At 47.8% G+C, this 15,097-nt stretch overlaps 1 long non-coding RNA gene across 2 annotated transcripts; it reads right to left on the bottom strand.

Moving 5' to 3' along the window:
* Positions 1-925: 925 nt before the first annotated feature.
* On the bottom strand, positions 926-12,389 carry LOC135306950 (uncharacterized). Of its 2 annotated transcripts, XR_010367684.1 has the most exons (5): positions 11,838-12,389; positions 11,429-11,474; positions 10,311-10,370; positions 4,281-8,704; positions 926-2,955 (listed from the first exon to the last, which is right to left on the bottom strand). It is a non-coding gene; the product is annotated as an uncharacterized LOC135306950 (long non-coding RNA). The 2 variants fall into 2 exon arrangements; XR_010367683.1 differs by lacking the exon at positions 11,838-12,389 and having other exon boundaries at positions 926-2,952; positions 11,429-11,566.
* Between the last annotated feature and the right edge of the window lie 2,708 nt (positions 12,390-15,097).

Here is a 15,097-nt window from a genome sequence, read left to right as displayed (position 1 = left end):
TTTTCAGCACAGCACCGTTATTTCAGTACCCAAACCCCGAGGGAGGCAGGTGAGAACTCACACTGAAAATGTCCCTTGGGAAACAGCAAGTTTGGGGCAGGAGAAAAAACTGGAATTTTGGTGAAAACTGAAATGCAGCAGGAGGAGAACAGTGGAAGGGGCAGGGAAACCATCAGCTGCTCCAGGCTGTTCAGCAAGAACAGCATAAATCACCTCAGAATAAAAAACTCTTCCCTTTCTCTCTGTGGTTATCCAGGTGATAAAGAAATGTTTTCCTTAAAAGAAAGGCAAACCCAGCTAAGCCACGTGCTGTCGTATTGACTGAAAATTCAGGGAGAAGAAGAGATTGATCCTGGTTTATAGACATGAGCTGGGCTTTTGAATGCCACTGCTCAGGCAGGAGCAGAGTTTCAGTCCCTGCTGCAGCCAGATGATCTCAGAGCCAACACCAGAGGAGTTCTGATAACTCAATTTTCCCCTATTGAAGACACCATTTCCCCCCTTCTGCAATTCCTTATTCAGCTGGCTGGAATTGTTCCCCTCCAGGAGTGTCTCAGGACATTCCCAGAAAAATCCAGCATTTCCAAAGGCTCCCAAAGAGTGGGACAGGGCTGGCAAATCCAGGTGCCTTAATTCCAGGATGGGTTAAAATCCATCCCCCCCCTGCCATGGCAGGGACACCTTCCCCTGTCCCAGGTGCTCCAAAGCCCAATGTCCAACCTGGCTTTGCTCTTCCAGGGCTCCAGGGGCAGCCACAGCTGCTCTGGGCAAGAAGGAATCCCAGAGATGAGCGTTGGGAGCTGGACAAAAATCCCAAATTCTCACAGAGTTTTGTTTGTCTGGCCCCAGTTCCATCCCAAAAGCAACAAATCCAGCTCCTCACCAGGAGCTGCCCAGGGCCTGGATGCCCTGGGGGCAGAGGGAGAGGAGCTGGAGTCCTGCAGGAGCAGGATTTGGGCCTCCCAGGGAATGCCACAATCCCAAAAAGCCCAGACACCACACTGAGCTGGGTTCTGCAGCTTACAAGGTGAATCATTCACATCCAACCTGCTCCCACCACAGATTTTACCACGGATTTTCCTCCAGGACTTGAGTTTCCATCTCCTGCAGCATGGAATTCCAGACAACCCATAGAAAAGGGCATTTTATTTCCTGATATTTTCCTTCCTGATAGTTTTATGTAATGACAACTACTTACAACGTCCTTTTCCTTCAGCCCTGATGACTTCCAAGAACCTGGAAACTTGGTTTTGTCTTGATTTTCCTCCCACAACAAAAAATTTAATATTCCCTGTTCTGTTTTCCAGAAAAAAATAAATCTTGGGAAGCTGTGTTATCCCACAGTAAAGCCCAGGGAAATCCTAGTGCTTAACAAGGATTTATCACAGGCAAGTGCTGGAGCAGAGGGGAGATTGAAAAGAAAAAACGGAGAAGTAAGTCTGATTTATCACATCCTGTTTGCATTTGTGATGGGCTCCTCCTGAGTGATAATCACGCTGAAAATAGAGATTTATTGCTTTTGCAACTGGATTAAAATAGAACTGAGACTACAATAACAGCAATTAAAGCCAGGAAAATAATTCATGCTCAGTGCTGAAGAAGCCAAACCTCTCCAGCCCCTGCCTGCCTTTCCCTGCCCAGCCAGGAGCATTCCCTGGGGTTTTTTGGGAATTTTCCATTCCCAAAGGACACCCCACAGGCACTGCCTGCACACCACCAAAATCCCTGTGAGCAGAGGTCACCCTGCACTGCCAGGCTCTGTCCAGCCCTTTTTGGGAGGGAAGGCTGCCAGGGATGAGGAGGGATGGGGTTGTTTTTTGGGAACCTGCAGCCCTGAGCTGGGCTCAAAGCACAGCCCCAAAACCAAATGTTCCAAAGTGCAAACTCTCCTTTCACGCCCTGCACTGCTGCCTGTTCCCAAAATCCTGATTTACGAGGCTTTGACAGCCCCTTCTCATCTTTATTTAGGCCAACCCTTTGTTCCAGAGCACAGAAATCCTGGATATTTATCCCGCTGGAAAAGGAACAGCCCAGATCCCCATTTCCATTCCTGGAATAATGAACCCAGGTTGTTGTTTCCATGCTGCCCTTTCCCTGTGGAAAGCACAGCTCAGAGTGGAGCTTCCTGAGCTCTGTCATTTCCCAAGCTTCTCCATAACTCACTGATGTCATTCCAATTCTCCTGGCTGAAATGAACCATGGATTTCTGGATCTTTTTGGGAACAGGCTGGAAATGGGGCTGTGTGTTCTATTTCCCATCTGTCAGAGCTGGGGCAGTTCTCTGCTGTTCATGGGGCAGTTTTTTCTTTTTCTCTCCCACAGCCAGTCCTCCCTCCAGGAGATCTCTTCTGTTCATGGGCCATTAATTATTAATTATCTTCTGTCCATGGCCAGTGAGTGTCCCTGCATGGCTGATCAAATTCCAGCATCCCACTGGGAGATGCTCCTCCCAGGGGAGGAGCCAAGCATTCCTACCTGGATACAATCTGAGCCTGGAACAGCACAGCAGCCTTTGCCCCCTGCATTCCCAGAGGAGCAGCTTTCTCCTGCCCTGCATTCCCACAGGAACACCAGGCCCATCTCCAGCAACCCTGGAGCTCCAGAGGAAAACTGCAGCCTTGTGCAGGATCCCTGCTCCAGCAGAACCACAGCTGGGGCAGTCTGAAGCACCTGCAGCCTCCTGGGCTTCTGCTTTCCTGCATTTCCAGGGTCCTGCAGGGGAATTTTGTCCCGGGGGAGAACAATCCCAAGGGGAAAATCAGGAATTCAGCCCTTTCAGTCAGATCTGGAGCTTTGTATCCTGGAGCAGAAGGAAAAGAGGGTTCAGTGAAATTGTTTCTTGCCCAGCTCGGAGGTTCAGTGTTTTCACAAGGGTCCTCCAGCTCTGCCAGGCAGGAGTTTCTCCATCCTTCCCATGAATATCCCGCTCCAGACCCTCAGACAGGATCCCACCTGCTTGGAAAAGGAAACAGAGGTTATTTGAATGCCTTCTTCCTTGAAAATCCTGCCTACATAATAATGGGAACAAAGAGATTATGTCTGAAATATTTAAAATTCCATCCCAGAAATCTCATTTCCCCTTTTTGTGTAAATTTTCTTGGATAAGGCTTTTTTTTCAAATAGGGAATTAATAAAAAATAAATGTATCCACATAGACCCTCACAGGGTATTGGCTGACAAATTCATTTTGCTCTTTCCTTCACTTTAAATCTACTCAAGCTGGATATTTGAAAAGAGGATTTTTTTTTAATTTACTATTACATTTGCAATTTTTAAATTTACTATTACGTTACTATTGTAGTCATTTACAATTTACTACATTTTAGGCCAAGAGAAACTTACTTTGTACAGTTGATTCTTCCCTCTCACCAAGGACTTAAATCTCTGACATTTTTTAGATTCTCAGACAGTTTTTGTAGGGTTTTTTTTTGGTACAAATTTGCTTTATAGCCCTGTTATACTACACACAAGATTTGAATTATCAGCTTTTTGTTTTGGATGCTGGATTAAATCTGAAATTCCTTGTGCAAGTTCTGGTCAGCTCCACAGGCTGGCATGGAGATGGGTTTGTGTTTGAAGGAAAATTGAGGGGATTTGGTTCAAAATGCTGCAGAAGAGGACAGAGAGGCTGGGTGTCCTCTGTGCCAGCCTGGTGTTCCTTGGGAGTGAGGGCACATCCCTCTGCCTTTCTCATAAAATTGATGCTTTGGGCTGCAAGGGACCTTAAATCCCACCCCTGCCATGGCAGGGACACCTTCCCCTGTCCCAGGTGCTCCAGCCCCAGTGTCCCACCTGGCCTTGGGCACTGCCAGGGATCCAGGGGCAGGCACAGCTGCTCTGGGCACCCTGTGCCACCCTCAGCACCTTCTGAGTAAACAATTTCTTCCTAACATCCAAATCTCCCCTCTTTTAGATTAAAACCATGGCCCCTTGGTATAAGAATTCATTCTCCCTCCTTGATAAGCTGATTTTAAATACTGGGAAGGGCTTTGGGGTCTCCCTGGACCTTTCTCCACGTGAGCACCCCCAGCTCATCTCCAGAGCACCCCGAGCATCTCTGGGCCACCAAACCCTCCCCTTCCCTCCCCAAACAGCCAGGAGGGCTGGCAGGGAGCTCTGCTTCTCTCCTGGCCATGGGAAGCTGCCCAGGCCCGCTGTCCATAGCAGGGGGTGACAGCCTTTCCAGCCTTCTGGTGGCACGGGACAGGGAGAGAAGGAGGGACAGGGGCAGCGCTCAGCACACCTGTCCCTTACAGTTACCAGTTCTGTATCAAACTCACATTTCTGCGGTACAAAACCATCCCTCTGTAGTGCCGGGTTTCACCCCCGCCGCTGTCCCCGGCCGCCCCCGCTCGCCGCTTCCTTCTCTTCCTGAAATTCCCGTTCTCGAGCACCTTCTCGCACTTGGGATCCAGCGTCCGGGAGCTGCCTCTGCCTGCGGACAGACCCAGCGCGGCGGTGGCGGCTCTGCACCTCTCTGCACCGCTCCGCGCATCGCTAAGCATCAACCTGTGCATCGCTCCGCACATCCTTCCGCACATTGCTCCTCATCGCTAAGCATCAACCCGCGCATCGCTCCACGTATCGATGAGCATCACACCGCACCGCCCCGCGCATCGCTCCGAGCATCCTTCCCGCATCGCTCCGCGCCTCACCCGGCCGCGCTGGTCCCGCGGCAGCCCGGCGAAGCGCTCGCTGAGGGACGGACGGGCTGCGGCGGATGGAGCTCTGCTCGGCCCCGGCAGATCCGGCCGAGTGTGAGCGTTGTGCGTGGCCGTGGCGATCAGCCCAGTACGCTGGCCAGCCCCGCTCCCGGCTCCCGGCACGGCCCCGGAGGGCGGGCACGGAGCGGCGGGGATGGGCTGGCTGCGGGGCCGGGGAGAGCCCAGCATCCCGCGGAGGGAGCCCAGCATCCCGCGGCACCAAGCGGGGCAGGGTCCGGGCAGCGCTCGGTGAAATAGCGGGGACCCCCGGGAACGCTCCCTCCGCACCCCAGGGTGAGCGGGAGAGGGTCCCGGACGAACCGGGGGGGTTTGGGAATGGGAAGAGTGGGGGGATGAACACAGAATGCAGAGGGTGGAGCAGCGCTGCTGGGAGAGGTGGGATTGGTCACCCGGAGAGGAGAAGTTTGGAGTGATCTCAGTGTGGCAGAGCCCGAAGGAGCTACAAGAAAACCAGAGGGGAACGTATTCGCAAGGGATGGAGCAGCAGGAAAAGGGGGAATGGTTTTAAAATGACAGAGAGGGCTTAGATGGGATATTAGGGAAAAAATGTTTACTCAAAGGGTGGGGAGGTCCTGGCACAGGGTGCCCAGAGCAGCTGTGGCTGCCCCTGGATCCCTGGCAGTGCCCAAGGCCAGGCTGGACACTGGGGCTGGAGCACCTGGGACAGGGGAAGGTGTCCCTGCCATGGCAGGGGACAGAACTGGATGAGCTTTAAGGTTCTCACCAACCCAAACCACTCTGGGATTTCATAATTCTTTCAACTTGGGAAAACCAGACCTGGCTGATGCCACCTTCTGTGTCCTTCCAACAAAGGGAGCAAAATCTCACAGCCACAAGAGCCTCATCCTTGAGGAAATGACCAGGAAGTCAGGAAAAGGAATAAAGATGGGTAACCATCTTTTGCACATTGCAAAATTAGAAATAACCAATTTTTATCACGAGGTTTATCTGAGTATCAGTTACTTCAGGCATAATTTTAGAAGATCTGCCTTAAATCTCAAAAGTGTGAGGGGAGATGTTCCATCCATTTCAGTGAAACAAGTTCAGGAAATTATTTGATCCCAAATATTATTTAATTTCCCTGCTCTCAGTGATTACCTGGAGACCTCCAGCAGTCAAATTGACCCCCGGGTATCACAGGCAGGGCTGCTCTGGGAGCTGCTGGTTTATTTTCCATGGCATTGCTTGTCTGTGATATTATTTATTTTAGCTGTTGCCTCATGGCAAACTTGACGTAGGTTTGGCTGAACTTTTCTGGAACTTGGAGACATCGCCCATGCAAACAAGAGAATTTAATTTGTGTGTTTTCTAAACATCCCATTTACAAGCCTACAGAGAGCTCATTAAATTGTCCCCTTCTCAGCTGAGCTGACACCCGAGGACACAAAAATTCACGTTTGTTAATGCTGACTTGCTTTTGCTTTACAGAAACCGTTTTCCCAGGAAGCAACAATCCCTGGGAAACACCCAAACACAATTTAACCCCTTGAGGAGCTTTCCACAACTTTTTTCTCCTCATTTTTGCATTTCACCTGGCTCCACCACGTGAGCAATGTCACCATCAGGTGGCTCTCATGGGCCCCACGGATGTTTTGAACCCTGTGGTTGCTCCATAGGAGCTTTTCCAGTGGCTTCTCCATCCACTCCTGCTCCATCCACTAAGCTGGGAACGTGTAGGAGGGTGGGAGGGCTCTGCAGGGAGACCTGGAAGGGTTGGATGGATGGGCAGAGATGGAGTTTAATGAGTCCAAGTGCCCAGTCCTGCATTGTGGCCACAATAACCCCTGCAATTCTCAGGGCTGGGGATGGTGTGGCTGGACAGTGCCCAGGCAGAAAGGGACCTGAGGGACAGCAGCTGGACACGAGCCAGCAGAGTGCCCTGGTGGCCAAAAGGCCAGTGGCTCCTGGCCTGGGTCAGGAATGGTGTGGCAGCAGGAGCAGGGAGGTCACTCTGCCCTGTCCCTGCCCTGCTGGGGTCACACCTGGAGTGCTGTGCCCAGCTCCCCCCTCAGCTTGGGAAGGACCTTGGGACACTGAGCACATCCAGAGGGGACAGCGAGGCTGGAGAGGGGCTGGGAACACAAACCCTGAGAGGAGCCCTGAGGGAGCTGGGGGTGCTCCCCTGGAGAAAAGGAGACTCAGGGGTGCCCTTCTCACTCTGCACAGCTCCTGAAAGGTGCCTGTGCTCAGCTGGGGCTGGGCTCTGTCTGCAGCAGCACTGACACAGCCAGAGCACACAGCCTCAAGGGAAATGCAGGCTGGATATCAGGAAAAAGTTTTCCACAGAAAGGGTGATAAAGCTCTGGAATGGCTGCCCGGGGAGGTGGTGCAGTCCCCATCCCTGGGTGTGTTTAACAAAGCCTGGATGTGGCACTGGGGGCCAGGGTTGAGTTGAGGTGTTGGGGCTGGGCTGGGCTCGATGATCTTGAAGGTCTCTTCCAACCCAGGGATTCTGGGATCCCCCAGTCCCGGGGGATGCTCCCACTCAGAACGCGACTCACCTGAAGAGATAACCTGGAGTTATCCCGGCGTCATTCCAGGGCAGAGCAGGGATGGTGAATCGTGGGCTGGCGATGCCATCTAGTGGCACCGGGACCCGCTCCTGCTGCCGCTGGCACCGATCCCTGCCACAAACCCCCCAAAAACGGGGCTGGGAGCGAGCCAGCAGGAAATTCCCAGGCCTATTTCCAACCAGGAATGGCCCGGGATGGAGCTGAAAGCTCATCCCAATTCCACTATGCCATCTTTCTCCAAGCTCTGTCCAGACTTAAAACTTTCTCCCGCTTTACTATTGTGACCTCCAAAAAGAAAACAAATCCCAATTATAATTATTGCCTTTCAGAAATATCTAAACCCACCTAAAATTTTTTTTTCAGGTGTAACAAAATTCCATTTTTTACCTCCCCTATTTCCTGATCTGCCAGGCTTAGAGAACATTTGGTATAAAAACAAATGTATAAAAGAGAACAAACAAATATTGCAAAATTCTGTACATTGCATTTCCATTTCCCATTTTACTTCCTATTTTACTTCAGGGAATTTGGGTACGAGATATTTAAGTTTTCTAGTGTTCAAACCTGTTGGTATGAAGTCTTCAATTTGTGGAATTCTGGGGGTGCAACATCTGCTTTTAACTGAGTAAAAATGCAAATAATATTTTATTAATTCTATGAAACAGTTTTGATTAATTATATGCAAACGAACTTCTTGTTTAGGATAATGTGACCCAAAAAATAGCAGGAATCTCCCACAAGACAATTCATGTAAAGAACCTCACTGGTGGGGTTTGTGTGGCTGCAGAGCAGGAAACTCTTTGTGTTTGTGAGGACAGAATGGAGAAACTGAAGGATTTCTTCTCCATAATTATTTAAAACACCACATTTGTCCCAAAATTCCCAACTATTTCTCATTATGTCCCTGGGAGTCCTGCAGCAGTTTCCCTGCAGAGAGGGAAGTGCTTGAGAAGCATCCCTTGGTCCTAAAAAATCCCATTACTGATTTGGGAGCACTGGAATTTCCCATCCGTTATTAATAATCCATCAATCCATAATCCATCCATTATTACAATCCATGAATTCCTGCAAAATGCATTTTTAATGGGAAGGCAGTGCAGGGAATGTCTCCTCAAGGGCCTGCTGGGGGTCTGAAGTCCCTGTGAGAGTTTCCCTCAGGCTCTGGGATTTATTCCCAGATTTCCTGTGCTGGCACAGGACAAGCCCCATTTGTGTCTCCTTGGATCACAGAAGATGCAGGCAGGGATCCTGGCAGCTGGGTGTCTGCTCAGCCAGGGATGCCAGCTTGATTTCCACCCAAACTTCATCAAAATATTGAAAGAACCTCCTGCTGGGGGTGCTGGGACACGATACCAGCCTGCTCTGCGAGGATTCCCAAATCCCACTGGCTTGTCCTGGGCTCTCCTGAAGGACATCAGGGATCATCTTCACCTCTGCTGCCATCATTTGGGATGCCCCTCTGCTCACCTGGAGGAGAAGGTGACAGTGGGTGAGCACTAGAGGCTCTCTGATCTCTTTTTGGGAGCTGGAAAATGGGAGCGTTTAATTTCCTGCTGATTTATGGCTCTTTGGGGTCCCCTTCTGTGGAATTGTATTTCAATTTACAACCTCTGGCAGTTGTTTCAAGCCCAAACCAAGCAGTTTGACCCAGCCTGGGTGAGATTTTATGGGGATTTTACTGATCAGCTGAGATCTTCCCTAAAAACCTCCTTGCCAGTGTTTGTACTTTCAGTTATTCACCTTTAACTCTTCGTTTGACTCTGCCTTGGACAGTCTGAGCTCTTCATGAACTCTGTCCCTTCTAATCCAAACCATTCTATGATTCTATGATATTTTAAGTGGTCTAAAAATAAATCAACAGCTAAAAGAAAATCTGATTTCACTGAGACCAAATATTGCTAATATTGGTCAGTTCCTGGCCTTTGACTCGTGGCTTTGCATTTAACCCAGGACAAATGGGATTTGTTTCATTGCAGAACTGCAAGGGTAAATGATCCTGAACAAAACCCCAATAAAAATTTGCCATAAGATTTTGCACCTTTTAAACAGCTACTTCTGCCTGTTCAGAGAATCTGAAAGGAAAACAGCCATAACAAGTAATATATAACAAATAATACAGAATTATGTATGGCACAGAGATGTATCCACAGAAAAAGCTCTAGAAAAGGGAGGTTTGCAGCCAAATTTTCTATTTTCTGTCCTGTTGATTTGTTCCTCGTATATTGGCAGTAAAAATCACACTCAAGGTTCAGGCCCTCAAATCAGTTTTTTTAGCTGAACATTGCAGCATATCCTAACCCTGAATTTCCTAATAACTCCAAAGAAGCACTTTCCTTCCAGTTTTTTTTTAACACACCTTTTCTTCTGCAATTAAAAAATACAAATAAAATTCCCAAAGTAAGTAACAAATCATCCCAGAGGAATGTTGATTTGATGCATTTGTTGTGATACCAACACAGTAATTCCTGTAAATATTCCAGCGATAAAAAATGAAGTTGAAATCACATTCACAGTTCAGCAAATTTCACTTTGAGGAAAATTTCTGCTTTATGGAATATCAGATTTATTTCTTTTCAGCCACATTTTGCTGTATCCCAAATAACTGGTAGGAAGCTATAAGATTTTTTTGTGGAATATTTTTATAGAGAAGGGTTTTACCTCAGAGAAAAATAAATGTGTGTCAGGAGCAGGATGTCCCTGATGTCACACAAACCCCAAAATCTCCCTCTGAGCTCCACGAAGCTTTTAATTTTATTTTTTTTTTTTAATTTTTCCATCCAGAGCACCCCAGTGCCAAATCCCTGCTCCTCCCACCCACCTTTGTACACAGAATTCCTGGTGCTGCCCCAGAGCCTGGCAAGGGGTGGGATGGGGTTGGGCACCTCCAGAGGGACACCCCAAGGCTGGGTGACCGTGTCCTCCTGGCAGCTCCTGCCCCATGAGCTTGGAGCAGCCCCAAAACCCAGCTCAAAGTCACAGCTGTCACATCCCATTTCTTTTAACGGACCTGGTTCAGCCAATTAAACACTTTTTCCTTCAGATCTCATCTGTGGAGAGCGTGGCATTAACTCACCTCGTGGGATTAATTGCCTGGAAAGTCACTGCCAGACCTTGGACACGGTGATATTAATTACTGTAATAGATATCAGAATGTTAAACATCATTTCTGACATTTATTTGGGGGAAAAAAACCCTCTCAGAATTAAAGGAATTAAACCACCCCCAGGCTATTTAATTATTTTATTGCCCTGCCATGGTTAGGTGAGGCCTCAGCTCGGTTTTTCTCCTCTCTAAGCCACATCAGGAGTGTGGTTCAGTGATTCACACAAATCAGAGACATAAAATGCATTTTTCACTGGATAATTTCTATTTCCAAATTGTCTACAACCCACATTTTTTCCTTTATTGGGCTGTTTCAAATTTGTCCTTGTGTGATACAATCTTAATTTGCAGCAGAGACTCAGAAAGTTGGAATTTACCAGAGGAAATTGCACTGTGCAAAGGTGCTTGTTATAAATAAGTATTTGGTGAGCAGTTCCTTTCCTCTAATGAGAAGAATTCCAACTAATGACAAATATAATCAGAGACCAAAATTATCCTCTGCCTGTTTTTACTGATTCAAGTGACATTGCACCAGGAAGGCACCAAAACGCAGGGAAATGAAACAAATGAAGGTTGGTTCTGAGGGAGGGTTACAGGTCACACTTATATTTGTTGTGAGGAAGAACATGCAGAAAACAGCAGAAATAGACTCATGGCCCTGAAAATCAAATTATTTTGGGGTACCAAAGGAGGTACCAATTCCTCCACCTGGAGGAACTGAGATCTAATTTTTTCCACCAAACTGATTTATTTTGGATATTAACAAGGAATTGTTCCCTTTGAGGGTGGGCAGGCCCTGGCACAGGGTGCCCCTGTTGCTGCCCCTGGATCCCTGGAATTGCCCAAGGCCAGGCTGGACACTGGGGCTGGAGCACCTGGGACAGGGGATGTTTGCAAAACAAAACCTAAATTCTAAAAAACCCCCACCCCTGGGTTCTCTAAAGCTTTCCTTCTCTCACACACAAAACTAAGCCATCAGCATACAGAACAAAAATCATTATCCAGGCTTCTGGCAGAACTTAAACCCAGAGCAGCTCAACCCCAAAAAGGAAAATATTTGCACAATATGACTCAGTGCACAGAATTTACCTTCAGTTTTAATTGCTCTGCTTGTCAGCAATCAAACAATGAAATCCTGCAAGGACACACAGAAGATGTGGTTGTCTTTTCTTATGATACAGCTCTCTTACTTCAAAAATGTGAAACATTTAAAATCATCAACAATCCCTTCAAAAGGAAAAAAATTCACCAATAATCCCTTCTTTTTTGTTTTAAAATCACCTTTTTTGTTTGAATCATCACCCATTCCTTCAAAAGTTGTTTTTTTTAAAAAACATTTTGAATCATGACACATCCCTTCAAAAGTTTGGGGTTTTAACATTTTAAATCATCACCCATGCCTTCAAACATTATTCCTTTTTTATTTTTTTTAACAAGGAACTAAAACCTGTTATAAAGCAATCAGCGCTCTTTGTAATTTTATTTTTCAGCCACTCACCTGACCTTTACATTTCTGCTGGCCTCTGGCAGGAGGATGCTGTATTCCATGATATGCTTGGAAATTAAATGATGTAGTGGGTGGGAAGTGAATTAGCTTTTAGTGAGTGACACAGTGCCTGGAAATTGAACTCCACACCTCCTGCAGAGCCTCTCCTGTCTGACCTGCTCCTCACTGCCTGCCAGGGCAGCAGCCTCAGGTGGCAGGAGAGCATCTGCCACCCCTTTTCCTTTCATGATCGGAGTAATTTGATTACTTGGTAATCACTGCTGACCCTCCTTCGTTATCCCCCAGTCCAGGCTGACTTTTCAGCCCACACAAATCATCCCCTCTGTACCCAGCACCTTCCAGAGCGTTGTCCCAAACTCTGGCAGCAAGGGATGATTTTTCCTGCTGAGGCTTTGCCCTGTGAAGATCAAACCCTGTTGTTTGTCCTTCCCTTTGTCCCCAGTGGAGGTGTCCCCGGGCTCTGGCACCTCCAGCTGTGCCTCCCTGCACTGCAGCCGATCCCGTTGGGATTGGGATCCTCCTGCTCCTGCTGCTGGGAGAGGCTCCCAGGATCCCAAACCCACCCCACAGCTGGTGCTGAGCCCCTTGCCTCTTCTCACTGCTCATCCCTTTCACCTGCTCTACCTGGGACACAAGGAGCTGTGCTGGGGCAAAAATCCCCAAATTCTTCAGGATAAGAGGGGAAAGAGGGAAGGAGCTGCAGCCCAGGGGCAGAAGATCTGTCCCAGGTGTGTGACCCTGGCTCAGAGACACCTGGCCCAAGCAGCACCTGGAGTGTGGGAGGAGGTGTTTGGTGCATCCAGCACCTGAGCTTTGGCTTGGAAAGGGAGATTAAGGAATAAATATGCTGTGTCATAGGAGGGAAAAGTGCCAGATTCTTGTATTTGCTGGGACCCTCGATGAAGGCAAGGAAATGATGAATCTGACTCCAAGTTCTTAGAAGGCTAATTTATTATTTTATGATATATATTATATTAAAGAATGCTATACTGAACTATACTAAAGAGTACAGAAAGGATACAGACAGAAGGCTAAAGATAATAATGAAAAACTTGTGACTCTTTCCAGAGCCTTGACACAGCTGGGCTGTAATTGGCCAATAAGTAAAAACAATTCACATAAACCAATGAAACAATCACCTGTGGGTAAACAGTGTCCAAACACATTCCAAAGCAGCAAAGCACAGGAGAAGCAAATCAGATAATTATTGTTTTCATTTTTCTCTGAGGCTTCTCAGCTTCCCAGGAGAGAAATCCTGGCAAAGGGATCCTTCTAGGAAATATGACAGTGACACCAGAAAGTCCTGGATTGAGGGATAACTCACTGTTCCTTAAGGTGACAATCACGGTTCAATGAACTGTATGAAACATGAAGGAACAAAGGGATAAAGAGCAGCTCCATGAGGGATCACCTGGCTCACAGCTTGGGACTGGGTGGGGCTTGGAGCAGCCTGCTGCATGGAAGGTGTCCCTGGCCCATGGAGCTGGGTGATCTGTAAGGTCCCCTCCAGCCCAAGCCAGTCTGGGATTCTGGGATGTCTGAGCTTTGCTGTTTGGAGCCTTCCACCTCCTTGCCATCTGTTCCCAGACTGAGTGACCTCCACTCCACAGCAAGTCCATCCTGAAGGTGAAACCGTGTTGTCTCAAGGCTGCATTTGGTCTGATTTTGTCCCTTTTAGCTGCTCATGAGAATGTTCCCAGAGTGATGAGGTGTTTGCTTCTGCAGGATAATCACGTTGCATAAAGCTTCTGCCCATTGTGGAGCTAATAAAACCAGCAGCAACATCTATCTTGGCCCAAAGAGGCTGGGAGTTTATTAAAGTTTTAAATTATGAATGCTGCTAATGCAGGGTAATAAGTTCAAGCAGCACAGTGTGAGCACTGATCATTCTCCTATTTTTGTCTACTATTGTGTAGTTATTAGACACCTTGTCCTTTATTAATCTTCTTTGACCTTCTTCCACAAATTCTCTTTCTCATAAAATTGAGTAACTGCTGAGGATTAGAATGTGCCAGGAGGGCCTGGGGGGATGAGGCACAATGTGGTGCAGCTAATAAAGAAAGTGCTCCTGGTGAGGCCACCCTGACCCCCAAGCTGGGGTGGGACCTGGGGGGCTCAGAGCTGAGGAGGAGGCTTGGAGTGGTGGAGAATTCAATTTCATTGTTTTAATGGAGACATTGGGGGCTGAGAAAGGGGCTGAGCCTGGAGAAAAAGAGGCTCAGGGGGCCCTTGTGGCTCTGCACAGCTCCTGCCAGGAGGGGACAGCCGGGGGGTCGGGCTGTGCTCCAGGGAACAGGGACAGGAGCAGAGGGAACGGCCGCAGGGCAGGCTCAGGGTGGGCACCAGGAGGAATTTCCCCATGGAAAACGTTATTAAATATTAGAATGGGCTGCATTGGAGTTCCCATCCCGGGAAGTGTCCAAGGAATTCCTGGAGGTGGCACTCAGTGCTCTGTGCTGGGGATGAGGTGGGCACTGGGCACAGCTCGGACTTGATGATCCCAGAGGGCTTTTCCACCCTAAATGATTCTGTGCCCAGAGATTTACTTCAGCAGAATATCTGAATGTCATTTCTTAGCTTTGAATGACAATTACTTGAATATTAACAACTCCCCATTCGCTGAACACTGTGGGAGAGGAATAAAGAACCCTTCAAGGAGGGGACAAAAAAAACCCAGAATCTTCTTTCCAGAGTGCTCGTTGAGAATTCAGTGCAGGATCTCCCACACTGGAAGGCAGCCAGTGCGTGCTCCCACAGCTTTTCCTTTTGTTTTATGGCAGACTAAAGGATCAAGGATGTGGCCACCTGCAGCAAGGACGTGAGATGGAAAAGAGCTCAGCACTTTGCTCACTCCCTGTCAGCACAAAGCACAGTCCCAGACGCTGTTTCACCTGGAATCCACGACAGTTATAGAGTTAAATCATTCCTTTTGCCTGAAAAATGCCTGTGCTGCATTCAAATTTAAATATTCATGGCATTCACAACTTACTCATATCAATCACAACACTGCCACTGGAGTAGACAGGTGTGAAGCCTCTGCTGAAAAGTTATTTCCCAAAAAAAAAAGTTTAATTCTTGTCTCTTCATTATGTTTTTTCTTCTTATGTACAGGATAATGAAAAAAAAAAACAAAACCAAACCCTAAGTTTAGAGTTGATCATTCTATTCTGGCTGTCTGAAGAAACATGAAATAAAATGTTAGACATCTTTAAATAAATTGCACGTTTGAATGAATAAATAAATAGCTGAGG

The sequence above is a fragment of the Passer domesticus genome, chromosome 8 (assembly GCF_036417665.1).
Source record: "Passer domesticus isolate bPasDom1 chromosome 8, bPasDom1.hap1, whole genome shotgun sequence".
Taxonomy (NCBI): Eukaryota; Metazoa; Chordata; class Aves; order Passeriformes; family Passeridae; genus Passer; species Passer domesticus.
This window is presented reverse-complemented; position numbering and strand designations above follow the sequence as displayed.